The 22,631-nt window shown below is 55.3% G+C and overlaps 1 long non-coding RNA gene across 1 annotated transcript; it reads left to right on the plus strand.

Moving 5' to 3' along the window:
• Window positions 1-209: 209 nt before the first annotated feature.
• On the plus strand, window positions 210-914 carry LOC308467703. The gene is made up of 2 exons (XR_013981255.1): window positions 210-546; window positions 578-914. It is a non-coding gene; the product is annotated as an uncharacterized lncRNA (long non-coding RNA).
• Window positions 915-22,631: the final 21,717 nt, after the last annotated feature.

Here is a 22,631-nt window from a genome sequence, read left to right on the forward strand (position 1 = left end):
CAAATAAATTATTATTTTAATTTCTCTATTGCTGCGTTGAATATTTCATTCCAGCTAAGCGTTAACCACAAGCAGGGTGCTACATTTTATGGTGCCTGCGACTCGGATAAGTGGTCTGCTGGAACGCAGCCCCTTCGCCTTACTGGGCAGGGTACAAGAGAGAGGACCACTCACTGCTTACCCAGCGCGCACTGGAAAGTTTTTTTTTTTCCAGGGGAACGCAGAAGTCTCGTCTGTCTGATACCCTGCCCACCGACGGCGACGGACCGGGGGGAACCAGAGAAATAAACAGGCAACCAACTAAGGGTAAGTGCACTAAGGGGTTTTTGGCCCTCCAATTAATTGGGAGGAAGAGAAGTCTTGCTCAAACTTCTGCGTCTCAGTAAAGGGGAACTGAGTACGCTAGGTGGTTGGGTACATCAGATGGTGATCTGGTGTAGGGAAAGGAAAGGTTGGGAGGTAGAGTATGGTGAAGTATCCAGCGCATTGTATGTGTGAGAAAGTACAATTTGTAGCTGACCTGAGTGTGGAGTGGGTAGTACTTCGGTTCCCGGTAAGGCGACTTCACCCGGGCAAGGAATCTCACAAAGCGTGTGTGTGAGTGACTGAGTGGATACTTCACAGGGCCATACAATGGGAGTTGGGGGTTCAAAGGGGGAAAATACACCTCTTGAATGTATGTTAAATAATTTTAAGAAAGCCTTCTCAGGGGCATATGGAGTCAAAATGACGCCAGAACGCTTGAGAACGTTATGTGAATTAGAGTGGCCGAAACAAAATACTGAATGGCCATCTCAGGGAACCTTTGATATAAATTTAGTAAGCAAACTTTGGTCTAACATCGCCAAAGAAACTGGAGGGTGCCCAGAACAATTTTCATATATAGATTCTTGGCTGAGCACATTAAATAAAAATCCTCCATGGATAAGGGAATGCAAAGTCAAACGATGCAAATTGTTGGCTGTAAAAGCCGAAGCTAGGAAAGGAATCTTGCCAAATAAACTCAAACCCATTTTTGAGGGACCAGAGGAAGAGGTGCTTCCACCTCCACCCTATGCTCCACATCGAAGGGAGCCTAATCCAAACACTCCACCAGTTGTAACCCCAAGGCAAGAAAGTGGAATGAATAATGGGGCTGGAGTCACAGAACTTGATTCCTTGATAGATTATGATAAATATCTTCAGGAGGCATTGGAGGCCTATAATAAAGCCCAAGCAGAAGTGGTTATTCCACCTGTGAGTCCCAGTAGAACTCCATCTACAGTCTCTTTTAATGGAACAACTGATTGCCTACCCCAAACCCCTGTACATCCAAGTCCTAGAGAATTATTACAGAAGTTACAGGGAGACCTTAATCGGTCAGCAAGCAATACAGCCAGGCGTATAAGGCTGCTAAAAGAACGCCTTGGGACAAATACCATCCCCTATGATTTGAGGCCCCTAGAGCAAAGCGAAGAGAAAGATCACGTAGTAGCCCCTCTCAGAAGAGTATTTGATGCACTTGAGGAGCCTGTGCTGGTTAACGGGCAACTCAGACCACGGCCACCTCGAACTTCGACCCTCCAGTACATTCCATTCACAACTACGGATCTGATGAATTGGAAAACACACACCCCATCTTTTGCAGAAAAACCTCAGGCTATGATGGACTTGGTGACTTCAATAATAAATACTCATAGTCCTACTTGGACAGATTGCCGCCAGCTCCTGAATACTCTGTTCACCACTGAGGAAAGGAGAGACATAATTGAAAAGGCACAGATATATTTGCGTGAGCAGGCCAGAGTGGGAAATATTTTAAATGTTGACCGTCATCTCCGGGACAACTTTCCCTTGGAAGATCCTAATTGGGATCCAAACAATGCAATTCATCTGGCCAGGCTTACCACCTACCGCCAGACGCTTGTGCAAGGTATCCGCAGGGCATGCCAGAAGCCCACTAATATGTCTAAAGTCTCAGAAGTAGAACAGAAACCAAATGAGAGTCCAGGAGACTTTTTAGAGAGGCTGCAGGAAGCCTATCGTATATGGACTCCTTTTGACCCTGAAGCCCCTGAAAACAGCAGAATGATTACTGCTACATTTGTGGCCCAGTGCGCTTCTGACATTCGTAAGAAAATTCAGAAATCAGAAGGATGGGAAGGGATGCTGATGAGCCAAATTATGGCCATTGCACGCCGAGTTTATCGGAATAGGGATGAGGCTGAGAAGCAAGAGAAGAAGAAGTGGCAGAAGGAAAAGATGGTGATGTTAGCCACAGCAGTAAAGCAAGACTACCGCCCCTTAAATGGAGGGAGAGGGCGGGGAAGGAATCCACCACTGGGAAAGAATCAATGTGCGAATTGCAAGAAGGAGGGTCATTGGAAGCGGGAGTGTCCTGAACCCCTGAGGTTGGAAGAAGTACGCCCAGGCCCAGGCCCAGGCCCAGGCCCAGGCTCCGGCCCAAGAAACCAGGGACGGGGACGGGGAATGATCCGAGATGGAAGATATCAGAGACCTGGACAAGGACGGAGTAGGGACAATTTCATTGGACTGGCAGAGGAGAATTTTACCCAAGACTAGGAACGACCGGACTCCATAAAGTTAGGCTTCCAGGAGCCCACGGTCACGATTCAATTAGGGAGCCATTTAATAGACTTTATGATTGATACTGGGGCTGAATACTCAGTACTCCCAGAACTATTGCAGAAAAAGGCATCCAAAAGTGTAGTCATTAAAAGTGCCACTGGTCAGTCAGCTAAGAGGTCTTTCCTCCAACCTTTGGAATGCCAGATTGGGGGACATCGTTTAACCCATCAGTTTTTGTATATACCTGAGTGTCCAGTACCTCTCTTGGGTAGAGATATGCTGTCCAAATTGCAGGCCCAAATCACCTTCACTCCTCGAGGTCCAGAAATGAAACTGCCATCAAATGCAGCAGGAATAATTTCCCTCTCAGTACCTAAGGAACAATCATGGCGCCTAATGTCAGCCCTGCAAGTCCAACCCACATTGGATACAGAGTTAAACAAGCTCCTCCGAACCCTACAGGTGCCACCAGGAGTATGGGCCGAAAATAGCCCACCAGGAATGGCTAAGAATATAGCTCCAATTGTAGTAACCCTAAACCTATGGCTACCCCTGTATCTGTAAAGCAATATCCTTTACCCCGGCGAGCAGCAGAGGGCATCCAGAAACATTTGGACCGCCTATTAAAATATGGTCTGCTTAAGCCCTGCCAATCAGAATGGAACACACCTCTATTGCCTGTTCGGAAACCTGGGACAGATGAATACAGGCCAGTACAGGACTTGAGGCTCGTAAACCAGGCTATCGAGACCTTGCACCCAAATGTACCAAACCCATATACCCTGCTGAGTTTGATCCCACCAGAAGCAACATTTTTTACTGTATTGGACTTGAAAGATGCATTCTTCTGTTGCCGGCTGGCACCACAGAGCCAACCTATATTTGCCTTCCAGTGGGAAGACCCTTTAACAGGAACAAAAGGCCAGCTAACCTGGACGAGATTGCCCCAGGGATTCAAAAATTCCCCAACTTTATTTGGCACTGCCTTGGCGAAGGATCTAACAAGTTACCCCTCAATACCTGGAGAAAAGGTGGTTCTGCAATATGTAGATGACCTTATATTAGCAGCAAAGGATTTTGATACCTGTAAAGAAGGGACAGAGGAACTGCTCCACTTGCTCTGGGAAGCTGGCTACCGAGTTTCCCAGAAAAAGGCACAGTTATGTTTAGAAAAGGTCAAATATTTGGGCTTTGACATCTCACACCAACAACGAGCATTGAGGCCAGAGAGGAAAGAAGCTATTTGCCTTATCAAGGAACCTACCACAAGGAAACAACTCAGAGGATTCCTGGGAACAGCAGGGTTTTGTAGACTATGGATACCTGATTTCAGCAGTCTGGCCAAGCCCTTACATGAAAGCACTCGAGGTGCAGAAAAGGACCCATTCGTATGGGGACCTGAGCAGCAAGAAGCCTTTTTAGTTATCAAACAACGACTTATGGAGGCCCCAGCCCTTGGACTGCCTAATTCGGAAAAACCCTTTCAGCTGTATGTACATGAACAGAATGGGATTGCAGCGGCAGTCCTGACCCAGAGATTAGGAAGTTGGAATCGTCCAGTAGCTTATTTGTCAAAACAATTGGACTCAGTAGCAAAAGGATGGCCTCCATGCCTAAGGGCAGTAGCGGCCACTGCAAGCCTTGTCAAAGAAGCTGATAAATTTACCTTCGGCCAGACGATGTATGTGAATGTACCTCATGCTGTTCTGACACTCATGGAATATAAGGGTAGTTATTGGCTAACGAACCCAAGGATGGCTAGATACCAAGGCCTATTGTGTGAAAATCCCAGGATTCATCTACGAGTAGTGAATATGCTCAATCCAGCAACTTTGCTGCCCCTACCAGAGGTAGATGATGAAGAATCACATGATTGTCTCCAAATAATGGATGAAGTTTATTCCAGTAGACCCGATCTGAAAGATGAACCATTGAAAAATCCAGATGTTGTATATTATACTGATGGTAGCAGTTACCTGCATGAAGGTGCCAGACGAGCAGGATATGCTGTGGTCACCAATGAGGAAGTTGTGGAAGCTGAAGCTTTGCCTGCTGGCACCTCAGCACAAAAAGCTGAACTTATAGGTTTAACTAGAGCTCTGCAATTGGCAGCCGGATGTAAGGCAAACATCTATACTGATTCTAAATATGCCTTCTTAACCCTGCATGCACATGGTGCTCTATGGAAAGAAAGAGGTCTAATCGGAGCCCACGGGAAGGCCTTGAAATATGGACCTGAAGTAGAAATCCTGTTGGAAGCAGTATGGGCTCCAGAACAGATTGCTGTAATGCACTGCAAAGGTCATGGACGAGGAAGGGATCCAATAACCAGAGGAAATCATGCTGCTGACAAAGCAGCCCGAGAGGCAGCCCAAAAGCCTGTGGGAGGATTTATAGCAGCCCTCATACCAGAGGTAGTTCCAGGAGAAGTTAAACCTCACTATACCCCAGAAGAGAGGAAGTGGGCTGAACAGGAAGGAGCGGTTGTGAAGGACGGTTGGATGATCCTGCCGGACAATAGGATTTATGTACCTCATCACCTAGCAGGCACAATTGTAAGAAATTATCATGAATCTACTCACCTTGGCGGTACTGCAACCAGAGAGAGTCTCAGTCGGAAGTTGTATATTATTAACCTATCACAATTAGCAACTTGCATTTCACAGAAATGTGTTCTTTGTGCTAAAAACAATCCCAGGCAGGGACCGGTACAACCTCCTGGAATCCAACATGTGGGATATGTCCCCATGGAAAGCCTAATTGTGGACTTCACAGAGCTGGTCCCTTCTAAGGGATTCAAGTATCTCCTTGTGTTTGTAGATACTCTTACCGGATGGGTTGAAGCTTTTCCCACCCGAACTGAAAAGGCACGAGAGGTAACTAAGAGACTCCTCACTGAATTGATCCCGAGGTTTGGGTTACCTAGATGCATTGGAAGTGATAATGGGCCAGCGTTCATTGATCAAGTAGTACAAGAAGTATGTCGAGTCCTACAAGTGAAATGGAGACTGCATGCAGCATATAGGCCTCAAAGTTCAGGGAAAACTGAAAGAATGAATCGGACTCTGAAAACCCAATTGGCAAAATTAACCCAGGAAACGGGATTGGGATGGGTGGATGTGTTACCCATAACACTGTTTCGTGTTCGGTGTGCACCCACAAAAAGACTTAAGTTGTCACCTTTTGAGCTCCTGTATGGGAGGCCGCCCTCCTTTGTTCAGGATATTCCAGCTGACCTCAAACAAATAGGAGACCATGTGACACAGGAACAAGTGCAATCTCTCTCCCGTGTTTTTGTTTCTCTTAACAGGTGGGCCCTCGAGCGCACGCCGTGCAGCATTGCCGAGCCGATTCATCAGTTCCAGGCTGGCGATAGCGTATGGGTGAAAGAGTGGAAACGAGATCCACTTGCACCTAAGTGGCGTGGACCTTACACCGTCTTGCTCTCTACTCCAACAGCGGTGAAGGTAGCTGAGGTGACCCCCTGGATTCATCACTCCTGTTTGAAGAAGTCCGAAGGCAGTTGGACGTGCAAAGGTGACCCCTCTAATCCTTTAAAACTGACTCTCTCCAAAAACCCCTGTATCTAGCCCTACGGGGAACGGGCTAGGTCACGGGCAACATTAGACGACCGGCCTGCTGCAGCCACAACCTGGAAGCTGGCTGACCTGCGCACGCCTGAAGCTTGAGGAGCGTCTAAACCAGCGATTGTGAACGGGAAGATTCTCTAATACAATTAATTGACTGCCCCCCCCCCCCTTGTGGAACAATTATCAAGGATATTACTCATTGGGGATCCTTGGGATATATGTTTTGGTCTTGGTGGTTCCCCATTTCTGTCACTGGGGGAATTATATTGGGGCTAATATTTTTATGCTATCACAATAAGGTAATCTTTTGTGGAAGGAATGCATATACTACACATCAACATGATTTTATTATTAATCCTGATCCCTTGGGAAGGGGAAGGGTCCTTGAATCTGACCAAATTTACTAAATATGGATTCCGCCATGACCACAATATGTGGGTAGGCTTAGCTGAGATGGTAGCCAATGTTGCAAATAGGACCAATTGCCTTGTTTGCTCTCTTGGGCCAGATGATTCAGAGGGAGGTATGCCCTTATTACCGATACCATTAAATGCCATTGGTATGGTAAGCGAAATGCCACACCAAACAGAAGTACAGAATTTCCCCGGATGGAACTCAACTAAACCAATACGAGTTATACCTGTGCAAGGGGAATTCTGTGTACATAAATCATCAGATGCAGCTGATCCTACCATGATAGGCTCTTCTCATTGTCACTATACTTGGGATTATATTAAGAATAGTCAAACCTGGGTAAACGGTACTACCTATCGAACTCGGAATACCTTGCCCTGTGCACCTCCTTTTATTCATGCATGGAAAGTGGTATGGAACATAACTGTGACAGAAAAAGGCAATCTAACATACTGCACTGTGAACTCTGTACCCCTTTTGATATTTCGCCTTCTGCACTCCACGTACCAAAAACCTCAGACCCGATGGTTGTGGTGGATATGTGGAGAATGGGCATACAAGAAGCTCCCTTCCAAATGGAGTGGGACTTGTTTCCTGGGATGGGTATTACCACCAATGTGGATTATGCCCACTAATTCGGCCAAGCGTACACGAAGAAACGCTGATATTTCTCGTATAGCAGGAGGAAGTACCCAAAGTTGGAGCGATACTGATGATTGGCCACCAGAGCGCATTATAGCCTATTATGAGCCTGCCTCCTGGAATCCTGGTGAGCTCATACAAGGGGCACGGGATCCTATTTATAATCTAAACAGAATAATTCGATTGCAAGCAGTAGTGGAACTTGTAACCAATGCAACGGCCCAGAGTTTGAGACTTATTGCACAACAGCTGGATGAAAGTAGAGCCGCCATTTTGCAGCTGAAAATGGGAATGGATTATGTACTTGCCAGGCAGGGAGGCCTATGTGGAGTCTTGAACTTGACAGGGAGTGCCTGTTGCTTTGGCATTTCTGGTGGTGGTGAGGCAATCCGTGTGTTGGCCACAAAGATGGAGAGTATAGCACACGTCCCAGTACAAACATGGGAAGGATGGGATATGGGATGGCTCACCAACTGGTTACCTAATGTTGCGGGACTCAAAGGGATACTATTGTCTTGCTTGTTTTTCTTGACGGTAGTAATAATGGTTTTATGTATGGTGCCATGTATCATTTCATGTTTTAGAAGTACAATTAGCAAGATGATTTCGAATGAAACTTTACCTCATATCATGGCCCTATATAGAGCTTTACCTCAGGAATATGATGAAGGTCAAGCTATCAAGGACACTTGGGATGAAGGTCCTTGAGCTTGAAAGGGGGGAATGAGGCATCTAATCATAGCCTGCATTTTTATCAAGGCTTATAGTTTGATTAGGGTCTGTATTTTAAAATGAGCTTAAAGATTTTCAAATGTTTTATGCCAGGCAGAAGACCAGCTGCCTAAGTACTTTGTCAAGATGTTTATCCTCCTGGACAAGGGGGCCCCCTGATTTATAGCAGAAAACAATTCTCAAAGTCGTAAAAGGGAATTACAGGCTGAGGGCAAGGTTACACCACCCTACATAATTAAGAGTTGGTAAATAGTAAAACAAAACCCTGTGCCTCCCATTAAACTTGAGCCATATCTTTCTAAGGTTAAAGGCCAAGAGCAACTGGCTGGAGAAGGAGAAGTGTAAACAGAAAAAGAGGCTTTTTCCTATTTTATTTTGAGGCTGTAAACTGATTCCTTCCTGTTACTTTGAGAAGGTTTATTCTTGTAAAAAGCTATCTATGATAATGTATGAAATATACTGGCTTAAATGTAATTATGCAAAGGATCTAGAAAGAAAGAAATGTTAAATTCTTATTTCATAGAGTCATATTGCTGTAGGAGACCAGAGGGGCAAACGAGCCCAGCCCCCTGCCAGACAGGAGACGCCATCGAGCACTCCTGATATATGGTTGTCAGGCCTTTGTTTAAAGACCTTCAAAAAGGAGATCTTTCATTGATGATGTATGAGAATGTGAACCCAAGATCTCTGACATCTGTTTAAGATAAAAAAATTTAAAACTATTAACCATCTGTTTTGGAGGGCAATAGGGCAAGGAGGGCAAGAGGTGAGCTGGTAATTAAGGTTCCTTGTTGAGACAAATGTAAGATATATGACTACTTATTTGTCATTTATAGATAGAAGAATATATAGCTTTTTGTATCCCATAAAAGGCAATAGGAAATGGGTGTATCTTTTAGGATTGGTTGTAGCAATCAGCCAATAGGAAATTCAACCAGGCTGATTGGACAGAGGCAGCCAAAGGAGGAGCAAGGGAGCTGGGCTGAGGGAATATAAGTGCTGGCCATAATGGCAGGAGACCAGGCCAGAGCTTGGTAACCATATACCACTGTGCCTCTCATTTATTTGTCTGACAAATAAATTATTATTTTAATTTCTCTATTGCTGCGTTGAATATTTCATTCCAGCTAAGCGTTAACCACAAGCAGGGTGCTACACCTAGATACTTATAATTTGTGACTTGTTCTAATTTATGGCCTTAGAGTTCCCAGCTTCTAAGCTTTGGTTTTCCCCCAAAAGCGAGTATCTTGGGCTTTTGATAGTTGATTTTGAGACATTCAGTTTCACAGTATGCTGCGAGCTTCCTTAGTGCTCTTTTGAGTCCAATGGGGGTTCTAGATAGAATTACCGCCTCATCGGCATATAGCAGGACCGAAATATGCTGATTTGCGAGCTTCGGAGGGTGGAGTTCTGAGTCATTGAGTGCAGATACTAAATTATTTAAATAGAAATTGAATAGTAGAGGGGCCAATAGGCATCCTTGCCTGACTCCTTTGAAGGTTTTAATGGGGTCCGTTAGGTGCCCTAGGCGGCTACACCTGACTCTAAGAGCCGTGTTTGCGTGGAGTGCCTGAATTAAGAGCAGAAGCTTTCTATCTATATTGGTACCCTGTAGTCTGTCCCAGAGTCTGGTTCTGGAGACTATCTGTCTATCTATCTATCTATCTATCTATCTATCTATCTATCTATCTGTCTATCTGTCTATCTGTCTATCTATCTAGCTAGCTAGCTAGCTAGCTAGCTATTCAGTGCTTTTTTTCTTTTAAAATGTTTAGGGGTACTCTCATTTTCTTACTCATATTTAAACACGGCCCCTCAATGAGGCCAAACTTAGATTCACAAAATGCTTAGGGGTATGCATCCCCCCGCGTCCCCCCAGAAAAAAAATCTGTCTCTCTCTCTCTCTCTCATCTATCTATATCTATCTATCTATCTATCTATCTATCTATCTCTGTATTTCTTTCAGTAGAAGCGGAAAGTACTGTAATAGGAAAAAAGATAACCTATGTGATATATTAATTCAGCTTTTAAATCCATTGTATTGTATTTTCAGACATAGTCAGGTTTATTAAGGTGAACGAATAGGGCCTGCCAAAAGGGCCCGAGAGCATAAGCTCACCACTGCCCTTACCTGCTTTTCTTGCCATTCCCATCCATCCCTCACCGTTCATTTGTATAAAACTGGAGAGAAACACTCTGGAGAATTCACTGAACTGCTATTCTGTGACCTGAAAAGTTCCTTCCAGGGGCTGTGCATGGAATGAGCTTCTGCTTCCTAACTATCCCAGGATTCCGGTCTGCCAGGCTTACCAGTTCCTGGTAAATAGACACTCCATGGACCAGTCAGTTGGACCATCCGCCCCCTAGGCCAGATGGAGATGGCAGGAAAGGGAGCGGCCCACCCAGCACTCACTAGAGCAGCAGCAGCTGTGTCCCGGAAGCCTCCCTCAGGCCTCTTAAGCTGTGGCGGTGAGTGCAGGCTCCGTCCCCTAGGCCAGATGGAGTTGGCAGGAAAGGGAGCGGCCCACCCAGCACTGACTAGAGCAGCAGCAGCAGTGTCCCGGAAGCCTCCCTCAGGCCTCTTAAGCTGTGGCGGTGAGTGCAGGGTCCGCCCCCTAGGCCAGATGGAGTTTGCAGGAAAGGGAGCGGCCCACCCAGCACTCACTAGAGCAGCAGCAGCAGCAGCTGTGTCCCGGAAGCCTCCCTCAGGCCTCTTAAGCTGTGGCGGTGAGTGCAGGCTCCGTCCCCTAGGCCAGATGGAGTTTGCAGGAAAGGGAGCGGCCCACCAAGCACTCACTAGAGGAGCAGCAGCAGCAGCAGTGTCCCGGAAGCCTCCCTCAGGCCTCTTAAGCTGTGGCGGTGAGTGCAGGCTCCGCCCCCTAGGACAGATGGAGTTGGAAGGAAAGGGAGAGGCCCACCCAGCACTCACTAGAGCAGCAGCAGCAGTGTCCCGGAAGCCTCCCTCAGGCCTCTTAAGCTGTGGCGGTGAGTGCAGGCTCCGCCCCCTGGCCAGATGGAGTTGGCAGGAAAGGGAGCAGCCCACCCAGCACTCACTAGAGCAGCAGCAGCAGTGTTCCGGACGCCTCCCTCAGGCCTCTTAAGCTGTGGCGGTGAGTGCAGGCTCCGCCCCCTAGGCCAGATGGAGTTGGCAGGAAAGGGAGCGGCCCACCCAGCACTCACTACAGGAGCAGCAGCAGCAGTGTCCCGGAAGCCTCCCTCAGGCCTCTTAAGCTGTGGCGGTGAGTGCAGGGTCCGCCCCCTAGGCCAGATGGAGTTGGCAGGAAAGGGAGCGGCCCACCCAGCACTCACTAGAGCAGCAGCAGCAGCAGCAGTGTCCCGGAAGCCTTCCTCAGGCCTCTTAAGCTGTGGCGGTGAGTGCAGGCTCTGCCCCCTAGGCCAGATGGAGATGGCAGGAAAGGGAGCGGCCCACCCAGCACTCACTAGAGCAGCAGCAGCAGTGTCCCGGAAGCCTCCCTCAGGCCTCTTAAGCTGTGGCGGTGAGTGCAGGCTCCGCCCCCTAGGACAGATGGAGTTGGCACGAAAGGGAGCGGCCCACCCAGCACTCCATAGAGCAGTAGCAGCAGCAGTGTCCCGGAAGCCTCCCTCAGGCCTCTTAAGCTGTGGCGGAGAGTGCAGGCTCCGCCCCCTAGGCCACATGGAGTTGGCAGGAAAGGGCGCGGCCCACCCAGCACTCACTAGAGCAGCAGCAGTGTCCCGGAAGCCTCCCTCAAGCCTCTTAAGCTGTGGCGGTGAGTGCAGGCTCCGCCCCCTAGGCCAGATGGAGTTGGCACGAAAGGGAGAGGTCCACCCAGCACTCCATAGAGTAGTAGCAGCAGCAGTGTGCCGGAAGCCTCCCTCAGGCCTCTTAAGCTGTGGCGGTGAGAGCAGGCTCCGACCCCTAGGCCAGATGGAGTTGGCAGGAAAGGGAGCGGCCCACCCAGCACTCACTAGACAGCAGCAGCAGCAGCAGCAGCAGCAGTGTCCCGGAAGCCTCCCTCAGGCCTCTTAAGCTGTGGCGGTGAGTGCAGGCTCCGCCCCCTAGGCCAGATGGAGTTGGCAGGAAAGGGAGCGGCCCACCCAGCACTCACTAGAACAGCAGCAACAGTTTCCCGGAAGCCTCCCTCAGGCCTCTTAAGCTGTGGCGGTGAGTGCAGGGCTCCGCCCCCTAGGCCAGATGGAGTTGGCAGGAAAGGGAACGGCCCACCCAGCACTCAATGGAACACCAGCAGCAGCAGTGTCCCGGAAGCCTCCCTCAGGCCTCTTAAGCTGTGGCGGTGAGTGCAGGGCTCTGCCCCCTAGGCCAGATGGAGTTGGCAGGAAAGGGAGCGGCCACCCAGGCACTCACTAGAGCAGCAGCAGCAGCAGCAGTGTCCCGGAAGCCTCCCTCAGGCCTCTTAAGCTGTGGCGGTGAGTGTAGGCTCCGCCCCCTAGGCCAGATGGAGTTGGCAGGAAAGGGAGCGGCCCACCCAGCACTCACTAGAGCAGCAGCAGTGTCCCGAAAGCCTCCCTCACGCCTCTTAAGCTGTGGCAGTGAGTGCAGGCTTCGCCCCCTAGGCCAGATGGAGTTGGCAGGAAAGGGAGCGGCACATCCAGCACTCACTAGAGCAGCAGCAGCAGCAGTGTCCCGGAAGCCTCCCGCAGGCCTCTTAAGCTGTGGCGTTGAGTGCAGGCTCCGCCCCCTAGGCCAGATGGAGTTGGCAGGAAAGGGAGCGGCCCACCCAGCACTCACTAGAGCAGCAGCAGCAACAGCAGCATTGTCCCAGGAGCCTCCCTCAGGCCTCTTAAGCTGTGGCGGTGAGTGCAGGCTCCGCCCCCTAGGCCAGATGGAGTTGGCAGGAAAGGGTGCGACCCACCCAGTACACACTAGAGCAGCAGCAGCAGTGTCCCGGAAGCCTCCCTTAGGCCTCTTAAGCTGTGGCGGTGAGTGCAGGCTTCGCCCAAAAAGGCCAGATGGAGTTGGCCGGAAAGGGAGCGGCCCACCCAGCACTCACTAGAGCAGCAGCAGCAGCAGCAGTGTCCCGCAAGACTCCCTCAGGCCTCTTAAGCTGTGGCGGTGAGTGCAGGCTCCGCCCCCTAGGCCAGATGGAGTCGGCAGGAAAGGGAGCGGCCCACCCAGCACTCAATAGAGCAGCAGCAGCAGTGTCCCGGAAGCCTCCCTCAGGCCTCTTAAGCTGTGGCGGTGGGTGCAGGCTCCGCCCCCTAGGCCAGATGGAGTTGGCAGGAAAGGGAGCGGCCCACCCAGCACTCACTAGAGCAGCAGCAGTGTCCCGGAAGCCTCCCTCAGGCCTCTTAAGCTGTGGCGGTGAGTGCAGGATCCGCCCCCTAGGCCAGATGGAGTCGGCAGGAAAGGGAGCGGCCCACCCAGCACTCAATAGAGCAGCAGCAGCAGTGTCCCGGAAGCCTCCCTCAGGCCTCTTAAGCTGTGGCGGTGAGTGCAGGCTCCGCCCCCTAGGCCAGATGGAGTCGGCAGGAAAGGGAGCGGCCCACCCAGCACTCAATAGAGCAGCAGCAGCAGTGTCCCGGAAGCCTCCATCAGGCCTCTTAAGCTGTGGCGGTGAGTGCAGGCTCCGCCCCCTAGGCCAGATGGAGTTGGCAGGAAAGGGAGCGGCCCACCCAGCACTCACTAGAGCAGCAGCAGCAGCAGCAGTGTCCCGGAAGCCTCCCTCAGGCCTCTTAAGCTGTGGCGGTGAGTGCAGGCTCCGCCCCCTAGGCCAGATGGAGTCGGCAGGAAAGGGAGCGGCCCACCCAGCACTCAATAGAGCAGCAGCAGCAGTGTCCCGGAAGCCTCCCTCAGGCCTCTTAAGCTGTGGCGGTGAGTGCAGGCTCCGCCCCCTAGGCCAGATGGAGTTGGCAGGAAAGGGAGCGGCCCACCCAGCACTCACTAGAGCAGCAGCAGTGTCCCGGAAGCCTCCCTCAGGCCTCTTAAGCTGTGGCGGTAAGTGCAGGCTCCGCCCCCTAGGCCAGATGGAGTTGGCAAGAAAGGGAGCGGCCCACCCAGCACTCACTAGAGCAGCAGCAGCAGCAGCAGCAGCAGCAGTGTCCCGGGAGCCTCCCTCAGGCATCTTAAGCTGTGGCGGTGAGTGCAGGCTCCGCCCCCTAGGCCAGATGGAGTTGGCAGGAAAGGGTGCGGCCCACCCAGCACACACTAGAGCAGCAGCAGCAGTGTCCCGGAAGCCTCCCTCAGGCCTCTTAAGCTGTGGCGGTGAGTGCAGGCTTCGCCCCCTAGGCCAGATGGAGTTGGCAGGAAAGGGAGCGGCCCACCTAGCACTCACTAGAGCAGCAGCAGCAGCAGCAGTGTCCCCGAAGCCTCCCTCAGGCCTCTTAAGCTGTGGCGGTGAGTGCAGGCTCCGCCCCCTAGGCCAGATGGAGTTGGCAGGAAAGGGAGCGGCCCACCCAGCACTCCATAGAGCAGTAGCAGCAGCAGTGTCCCGGAAGCCTCCCTCAGGCCTCTTAAGCTGTGGCGGTGAGTGCAGGCTCCGCCCCCTAGGCCAGATGGAGTTGGCAGGAAAGGGAGCGGCCCACCCAGCACTCACTAGAGCAGCAGCAGCAGTGTCCCGGAAGCCTCCCTCAGGCCTCTTAAGCTGTGACGGTGAGTGCAGGCTCCGCCCCCTAGGCCAGATGGAGTTGGCAGGAAAGGGAGCGGCCCACCTAACACTCACTAGAGCAGCAGCAGCAGCAGCAGTGTCCCGGAAGCCTCCCTCAGGCCTCTTAAGCTGTGGCGGTGAGTGCAGGCTCCGCCCCATAGGCCAGATGGAGTTGGCAGGAAAGGGAGCGGCCCACCCAGCACTCACTAGAGCAGCATCAGCAGCAGCAGTGTCCCGGAAGCCTCCATCAGGCCTCTTAAGCTGCGGCGGTGAATGCAGGGTCCGCCCCCTGGGCCAGATGGAGTTGGCAGGAAAGGGAGCGGCCCACCCAGCACTCACTAGAGCAGCAACAGCAGCAGCAGCAGTGTCCCGGAAGCCTCCCTCAGGCCTCTTAAGCTGTGGCGGTGAGTGCAGGCTTCGCCCCCTAGGCCAGATGGAGTTGGCAGGAAAGGGAGCGGCCCACCCAGCACTCACTAGAACAGCAGCAGCAGCAGCAGTGTCCCGGAAGCCTCCCGCAGGCCTTTTAAACTGTGGTGGTGAGTGTAGGCTCCGCCCCCTAGGCCAGATGGAGTTGGCAGGAAAGGGAGCGGCCCACCCAGCACTTACTAGAGCAGCAGCAGCAGTGTCCCGGAAGCCTCCCTCAGGCCTCTTAACCTGTGGCGGTGAGTGCAGGCTCCGCCCCCTAGGCCAGATGGAGTTGGCAGGAAAGGGAGCAGCCCACTCAGCACTTCATAGAGCAGCAGCAGCAGTGTACCGGACGCCTCCCTCAGGCCTCTTAAGCTGTGGCGTTGAGTGTAGACTCCGCCCCCTAGGCCAGATGAAGTTGGCAGGAAAGGGAGCGGCCCACCCAACACTCACTAGAGCAGCAGCAGCAGCAGCAGTGTCCCGGAAGCCTCCCTCAGGCCTCTTAAGCTGTGGCGGTGCGTGCAGGCTCCGCCCCCTAGGCCAGATGGAGTTGGCATAAAAGGGAGCGGCCCACCCAGCACTCACTAGAGCAGCAGCGGCAGCAGCAGTGTTCCGGAAGCCTCCCTCAGGCCTCTTAAGCTGTGGCGGTGAGTGCAGGCTCCGCCCCCTAGGCCAGATGGAGTTGGGAGGAAAGGGAGCGGCCCACCGAGCACTCACTAGAGCAACAGCAGTGTGCCGGAAGCCTCCCTCAGGCCTCTTAAGCTGTGGCGGTGAGTGCAGGCTCCGCCCCCTAGGCCAGATGGAGTTGGCAGGAAAGGGAGCGGCCCACCCAGCACTCACTAGAGCAGCAGCAGCAGCAGCAGCAGTGTTCCGGATGCCTCTCTCAGGCCTCTTAAGCTGTGGCGGTGAGTGCAGGCTCCGCCCCCTAGGCCAGATGGAGTTGGCAGGAAAGGGAGCGGCCCACCCAGCACTCACAAGAGCAGCAGCAGCAGTGTCCCGGAAGCCTCCCTCGGGCCTCTTAAGCTGTGGCGGTGAGTGCAGGCTCCGCCCCCTAGGCCAGATGGAGTTGGCTGGAAAGGGAGCGGCCCACTCAGCACTCACTAAAGCAGCAGCAGCAGTGTCCCGGAAGCCTCCCTCAGGCCTCTTAAGCTGTGGCGGTGAGTGCAGGCTCCGCCCCCTAGGCCAGATGGAGTTGGCAGGAAAGGGAGCGGCCCACTCAGCACTCACTAAAGCAGCAGCGGCAGCAGCAGTGTCCCGGAAGCCTCCCTCAGGCCTCTTAAGCTGTGGCGGTGAGTGCAAGCTCCGCCCCCTAGGCCAGATGGAGTTAGCAGGAAAGGGAGCAGCCCACCCAGCACTCACTAGAGCAGCAGCGGCAGCAGCAGTGTTCCGGAAGCCTCCCTCAGGCCTCTTAAGCTGTGGCGGTGAGTGCAGGCTTCGCCCCCTAGGCCAGATGGAGTTGGCAGGAAAGGGAGCGGCCCACCTAGCACTCACTAGAGCAGCAGCAGCAGCAGCAGTGTTCCGGAAGCCTCCCTCAGGCCTCTTAAGCTGTGGCGGTGAGTGCAGGCTCCGCCCCCTAGGCCAGATGGAGTTGGCAGGAAAGGGAGCGGCCCACCCAGCACTCACTAGAGCAGCAGCAGCAGTGTCCCGGAAGCCTCCCTCAAGCCTCTTAAGCTGTGGCGGTGAGTGCAGGCTCCGCCCCCTAGGCCAGATGGAGTTGGCAGGAAAGGGAGCGGCCCACTCAGCACTCACTAAAGCAGCAGCAGCAGTGTCCCGGAAGCCTCCCCCAGGCCTCTTAAGCTGTGGCGGTGAGTGCAGGCTCCGCCCCCTAGGCCAGATGGAGTTGGCAGGAAAGGGAGCGGCCCACCCAGCACTCACTAGAGCAGCAGCAGCAGTGTCCCGGAAGCCTCCCTCAAGCCTCTTAAGCTGTGGCGGTGAGTGCAGGCTCCGCCCCCTAGCCCAGGTGGAGTTGGCAGGAAAGGGAGCGGCCCACCCAGCACTCACTAGAGCAGCAGCAGCAGTGTCCCGGAAGCCTCCCTCAAGCCTCTTAAGCTGTGGCGGTGAGTGCAGGCTCCGCCCCCTAGCCCAGGTGGAGTTGGCAGGAAAGGGAGCGGCCCACCCAGCACTCACAAGAGCAGCAGCAGCAGTGTCCCGGAATCCTCCCTCAAGCCTCTTAAGCTGTGGCGGTGAGTGCAGGCTCCGACCCCTAGGCCAGATGGAGTTGGCAGGAAAGGGAGCGGCCCACCCAGCACTCACTAGAGCAGCAGCAGAAGTGTTCCGGAAGCCTCCCTCGGGCCTCTTAAGCTGTGGCGGTGAGTGCAGGCTCCGCCCCCTAGGCCAGATGGAGTTGGCAGGAAAGGGAGCGGCCCACCTAGCACTCACTAGAGCAGCAGCAGCAGCAGCAGTGTTCTGGAAGCCTCCCTCAGGCCTCTTAAGCTGTGGCGGTGAGTGCAGGCTCCGCCCCCTAGGCCAGATGGAGTTGGCAGGAAAGGGAGCGGCCCACCCAGCACTCACTAGAGCAGCAGCAGCAGTGTGCCGGAAGCCTCCCTCAGGCCTCTTAAGCTGTGGCGGTGAGTGCAGGCTTCGCCCCCTAGGCCAGATGGAGTTGGCAGGAAAGGGAGCGGCCCACCTAGCACTCACTAGAGCAGCAGCAGCAGCAGCAGTGTTCCGGAAGCCTCCCTCAGGCCTCTTAAGCTGTGGCGGTGAGTGCAGGCTCCGCCCCCTAGCCCAGGTGGAGTTGGCAGGAAAGGGAGCGGCCCACCCAGCACTCACAAGAGCAGCAGCAGCAGTGTCCCGGAAGCCTCCCTCAGGCCTCTTAAGCTGTGGCGGTGAGTGCAGGCTCCGCCCCCTAGGCCAGATGGAGTTGGCAGGAAAGGGAGCGGCCCACTCAGCACTCACTAAAGCAGCAGCAGCAGTGTCCCGGAAGCCTCCCTCAGGCCTCTTAAGCTGTGGCGGTGAGTGCAGGCTCCGCCCCCTAGGCCAGATGGAGTTGGCAGGAAAGGGAGCGGCCCACCCAGCACTCACTAGAGCAGCAGCAGCAGTGTCCCGGAAGCCTCCCTCAAGCCTCTTAAGCTGTTGCGGTGAGTGCAGGCTCCGCCCCCTAGCCCAGGTGGAGTTGGCAGGAAAGGGAGCGGCCCACCCAGCACTCACAAGAGCAGCAGCAGCAGTGTCCCGGAAGCCTCCCTCAAGCCTCTTAAGCTGTGGCGGTGAGTGCAGGCTCCGCCCCCTAGGCCAGATGGAGTTGGCAGGAAAGGGAGCGGCCCACTCAGCACTCACTAAAGCAGCAGCAGCAGTGTCCCGGAAGCCTCCCTCAGGCCTCTTAAGCTGTGGCGGTGAGTGCAGGCTCCGCCCCCTAGGCCAGATGGAGTTGGCAGGAAACGGACCGGCCCACCCAGCACTCACTAGAGCAGCAGCAGTGTCCCGGAAGCCTCCCTCAGGCCTCTTAAGCTGTGGCGGTGAGTGCAGGCTCCGCCCCCTAGGCCAGATGGAGTTGGCAGGAAAGGGAGCGGCCCACTCAGCACTCACTAAAGCAGCAGCAGCAGTGTCCCGGAAGCCTCCCTCAGGCCTCTTAAGCTGTGGCGGTGAGTGCAGGCTCCGCCCCCTAGGCCAGATGGAGTTGGCAGGAAAGGGAGCGGCCCACTCAGCACTCACTAAAGCAGCAGCAGCAGTGTCCCGGAAGCCTCCCTCAAGCCTCTTAAGCTGTGGCGGTGAGTGCAGGCTCCGCCCCCTAGGCCAGATGGAGTTGGCAGGAAAGGGAGCGGCCCACTCAGCACTCACTAAAGCAGCAGCAGCAGTGTCCCGGAAGCCTCCCTCAGGCCTCTTAAGCTGTGGCGGTGAGTGCAGGCTCCGCCCCCCAGGCCAGATGGAGTTGGCAGGAAAGGGAGCAGCCCACCCAGCACTCACTAGAGCAGCAGCAGGAGCAGCAGTGTCCCGGAAGCCTCCCTCAGGCCTCTTACGCTGTGGCGGTGAGTGCAGGCTCCGCCCCCTAGGCCAGATGGAGTTGGCAGGAAAGGGAGCGGCCCACCCAGCACTCACTAGAGCAATAGCAGCAGCAGCAGTGTTCCGGAAGCCTCCCTCAGGCCTCTTAAGCTGTGGCGGTGAGTGCAGGCTCCGCCCCCTAGGCCAGATGGAGTTGGCAGGAAAGGGAGCGGCCCACCCAGCACTCACTAGAGCAGCAGCAGCAGAAGCAGTGTCCCAGAAGCCTCCCTCAGGCCTTGTAAGCTGTGGCGGTGAGTGCAGGCTCCGCCCCCTAGGCCAGATGGAGTTGGCAGGAAAGGGAGCAGCCCACTCAGCACTCACTAAAGCAGCAGCAGCAGTGTCCCGGAAGCCTCCCTCAGGCCTCTTAAGCTGTGGCGGTGAGTGCAGGCTCCGCCCCCTAGGCCAGATGGAGTTGGCAGGAAAGGGAGCGGCCCACCCAGCACTCACTAGAGCAGCAGCAGTGTCCCGGAAGCCTAACTCAGGTCTCTTAAGCTGTGGCGGTGAGTGCAGGCTCCGCCCCCTAGGCCAGATGGAGTTAGCAGGAAAGGGAGCGGCCCACCCAGCACTCAGTAGAGCAGCAGCAGCAGCAGCAGCAGCAGCAGTGTCCCGGAAGCCTCCCTCAGGCATCTTAAGCTGTGGCGGTGAGTGCAGGCTCCGCCCCCTAGGCCAGATGGAGTTGGCAGGAAAGGGAGCGGCCCACCCAGTACTCACTAGAGCAGCAGCAGTGTTCCGGAAGCCTCCCTCAGGCCTCTTAAGGTTTGGCGGTGAGTGCAGGCTCCACCCCCTAGGCCAGATGGAGTTGGCAGGACAGGGAGCGGCCCACCCAGCACTCACTAGAGCAGCAGCAGTGTTCCGGAAGCCTCCCTGAGGCATCTTAAGCTGTGGCGGTGATTGCAGGCTCCGCCCCCCAGGCCAGATGGAGTTGGCAGGAAAGGGAGCAGCCCACCCAGCACTCACTAGAGCAGCAGCAGGAGCAGCAGTGTCCCGGAAGCCTCCCTCAGGCCTCTTAAGCTGTGGCGGTGAGTGCAGGCTCCGCCCCCTAGGCCAGATGGAGTTGGCAGGAAAGGGAGCGGCCCACTCAGCACTCACTAAAGCAGCAGCAGCAGTGTCCCGGAAGCCTCCCTAAGGCCTCTTAAGCTGTGGCGGTGAGTGCAAGCTCCGCCCCCTAGGCCAGATGGAGTTAGCAGGAAAGGGAGCGGCCCACCCAGCACTCACTAGAGCAGCAGCGGCAGCAGCAGCAGCAGTGTCCCGGAAGCCTCCCTCAGGCCTCTTAAGCTGTGGCGGTGAGTGCAGGCTCCGCCCCCTAGGCCAGATGGAGTTGGGAGGAAAGGGAGCGGCCCACCGAGCACTCACTAGAGCAACAGCAGTGTCCCGGAAGCCTCCCTCAGGCCTCTTAAGCTGTGGCGGTGAGTGCAGGCTCCGCCCCCTAGGCCAGATGGAGTTGGCAGGAAAGGGAGCGGCCCACCCAGCACTCACTAGAGCAGCAGCAGCAGTGTCCCGGAAGCCTCCCTCAAGCCTCTTAAGCTGTGGCGGTGAGTGCAGGCTCCGCCCCCTAGCCCAGGTGGAGTTGGCAGGAAAGGGAGCAGCCCACCCAGCACTCAAGAGCAGCAGCAGCAGTGTCCCGGAAGCCTCCCTCAAGCCTCTTAAGCTGTGGCGGTGAGTGCAGGCTCCGCCCCCTAGGCCAGATGGAGTTGGCAGGAAAGGGAGCGGCCCACTCAGCACTCACTAAAGCAGCAGCAGCAGTGTCCCGGAAGCCTCCCCCAGGCCTCTTAAGCTGTGGCGGTGAGTGCAGGCTCCGCCCCCTAGGCCAGATGGAGTTGGCAGGAAAGGGAGCGGCCCACCCAGCACTCACTAGAGCAATAGCAGCAGCAGCAGTGTTCCGGAAGCCTCCCTCAGGCCTCTTAAGCTGTGGCGGTGAGTGCAGGCTCTGCCCCCTAGGCCAGATGGAGTTGGCAGGAAAGGGAGCGGCCCACCCAGCACTCACTAGAGCAGCAGCAGTGTCCCGGAAGCCTAACTCAGGTCTCTTAAGCTGTGGCGGTGACTGCAATCTCCGCCCCCTAGGCCAGATGGAGTTAGCAGGAAAGGGAGCGGCCCACCCAGCACTCACTAGAGCAGCAGCAGCAGCAGCAGTGTCCCGGAAGCCTCCCTCAGGCCTCTTAAGGTTTGGCGGTGAGTGCAGGCTCCGCCCCCTAGGCCAGATGGAGTTGGCAGGACAGGGAGCGGCCCACCCAGTACTCACTAGAGCAGCAGCAGCAGCAGCAGTGTCCCGGAAGCCTCCCTCAGGCCTCTTAAGGTTTGGCGGTGAGTGCAGGCTCCGCCCCCTAGGCCAGATGGAGTTGGCAGGACAGGGAGCGGCCCACCCAGCACTCACTAGAGCAGCAGCAGTGTTCCAGAAGCCTCCCTGAGGCATCTTAAGCTGTGGCGGTGATTGCAGGCTCCGCCCCCTAGGCCAGATGGAGTTGGCAGGAAAGGGAGCAGCCCACCCAGCACTCACTAGAGCAGCAGCAGGAGCAGCAGTGTCCCGGAAGCCTCCCTCAGGCCTCTTAAGCTGTGGCGGTCAGTGCAGTCTCTGCCCCCTAGGCCAGATGGTGTTGGCAGGAAAGGGAGCGGCCCACCCAGCACTCACTAGAGCAATAGCAGCAGCAGCAGTGTTCCGGAAGCCTCCCTCAGGCCTCTTAAGCTGTGGCGGTGAGTGCAGGCTCCGCTCCCTAGGCCAGATGGAGTTGGCAGGAAAGGGAGCGGCCCACCCAGTACTCACTAGAGCAGCAGCAGCAGCAGCAGTGTCCCGGAAGCCTCCCTCAGGCCTCTTAAGGTTTGGCGGTGAGTGCAGGCTCCGCCCCCTAGGCCAGATGGAGTTGGCAGGACAGGGAGCGGCCCACCCAGCACTCACTAGAGCAGCAGCAGTGTTCCAGAAGCCTCCCTGAGGCATCTTAAGCTGTGGCGGTGATTGCAGGCTCCGCCCCCTAGGCCAGATGGAGTTGGCAGGAAAGGGAGCAGCCCACCCAGCACTCACTAGAGCAGCAGCAGGAGCAGCAGTGTCCCGGAAGCCTCCCTCAGGCCTCTTAAGCTGTGGCGGTCAGTGCAGTCTCTGCCCCCTAGGCCAGATGGTGTTGGCAGGAAAGGGAGCGGCCCACCCAGCACTCACTAGAGCAATAGCAGCAGCAGCAGTGTTCCGGAAGCCTCCCTCAGGCCTCTTAAGCTGTGGCGGTGAGTGCAGGCTCCGCTCCCTAGGCCAGATGGAGTTGGCAGGAAAGGGAGCGGCCCTCCCAGCACTCACTAGAGCAGCAGCAGCACCAGCAGTGTTCCGGAAGCCTCCCTCAGGCCTCTAAAGCTGTGGCGGTGAGTTCAGGCTCCGCCCCCTAGGCCAGATGGAGTTGGCTGGAAAGGGAGCAGCCCACCCAGGACTCACTAGAGCAGCAGCAGCACCAGCAGTGTTCCGGATGCCTCTCTCAGGCCTCTTAAGCTGTGGCGGTGAGTGCAGGCTCCGCCCCCTAGGCCAGATGGAGTTGGCAGGAAAGGGAGCGGCCCACCCAGCACTCACTAGAGCAGCAGCAGCAGCGTCCCGGAAGCCTCCCTCGGGCCTCTTAAGCTGTGGTGGTGCATGAAGGCTCCGCCCCCTAGGCCAGATGGAGTTGGCAGGAAAGGGAGCGGCCCACCCAGCACTCACTAGAGCAGCAGCAGCAGCGTCCCGGAAGCCTCCCTCGGGCCTCTTAAGCTGTGG

This window comes from Podarcis pityusensis (genome assembly GCF_964106645.2).
Source record: "Podarcis pityusensis genome assembly, chromosome: W".
Classification (NCBI taxonomy): Eukaryota; Metazoa; Chordata; class Lepidosauria; order Squamata; family Lacertidae; genus Podarcis; species Podarcis pityusensis.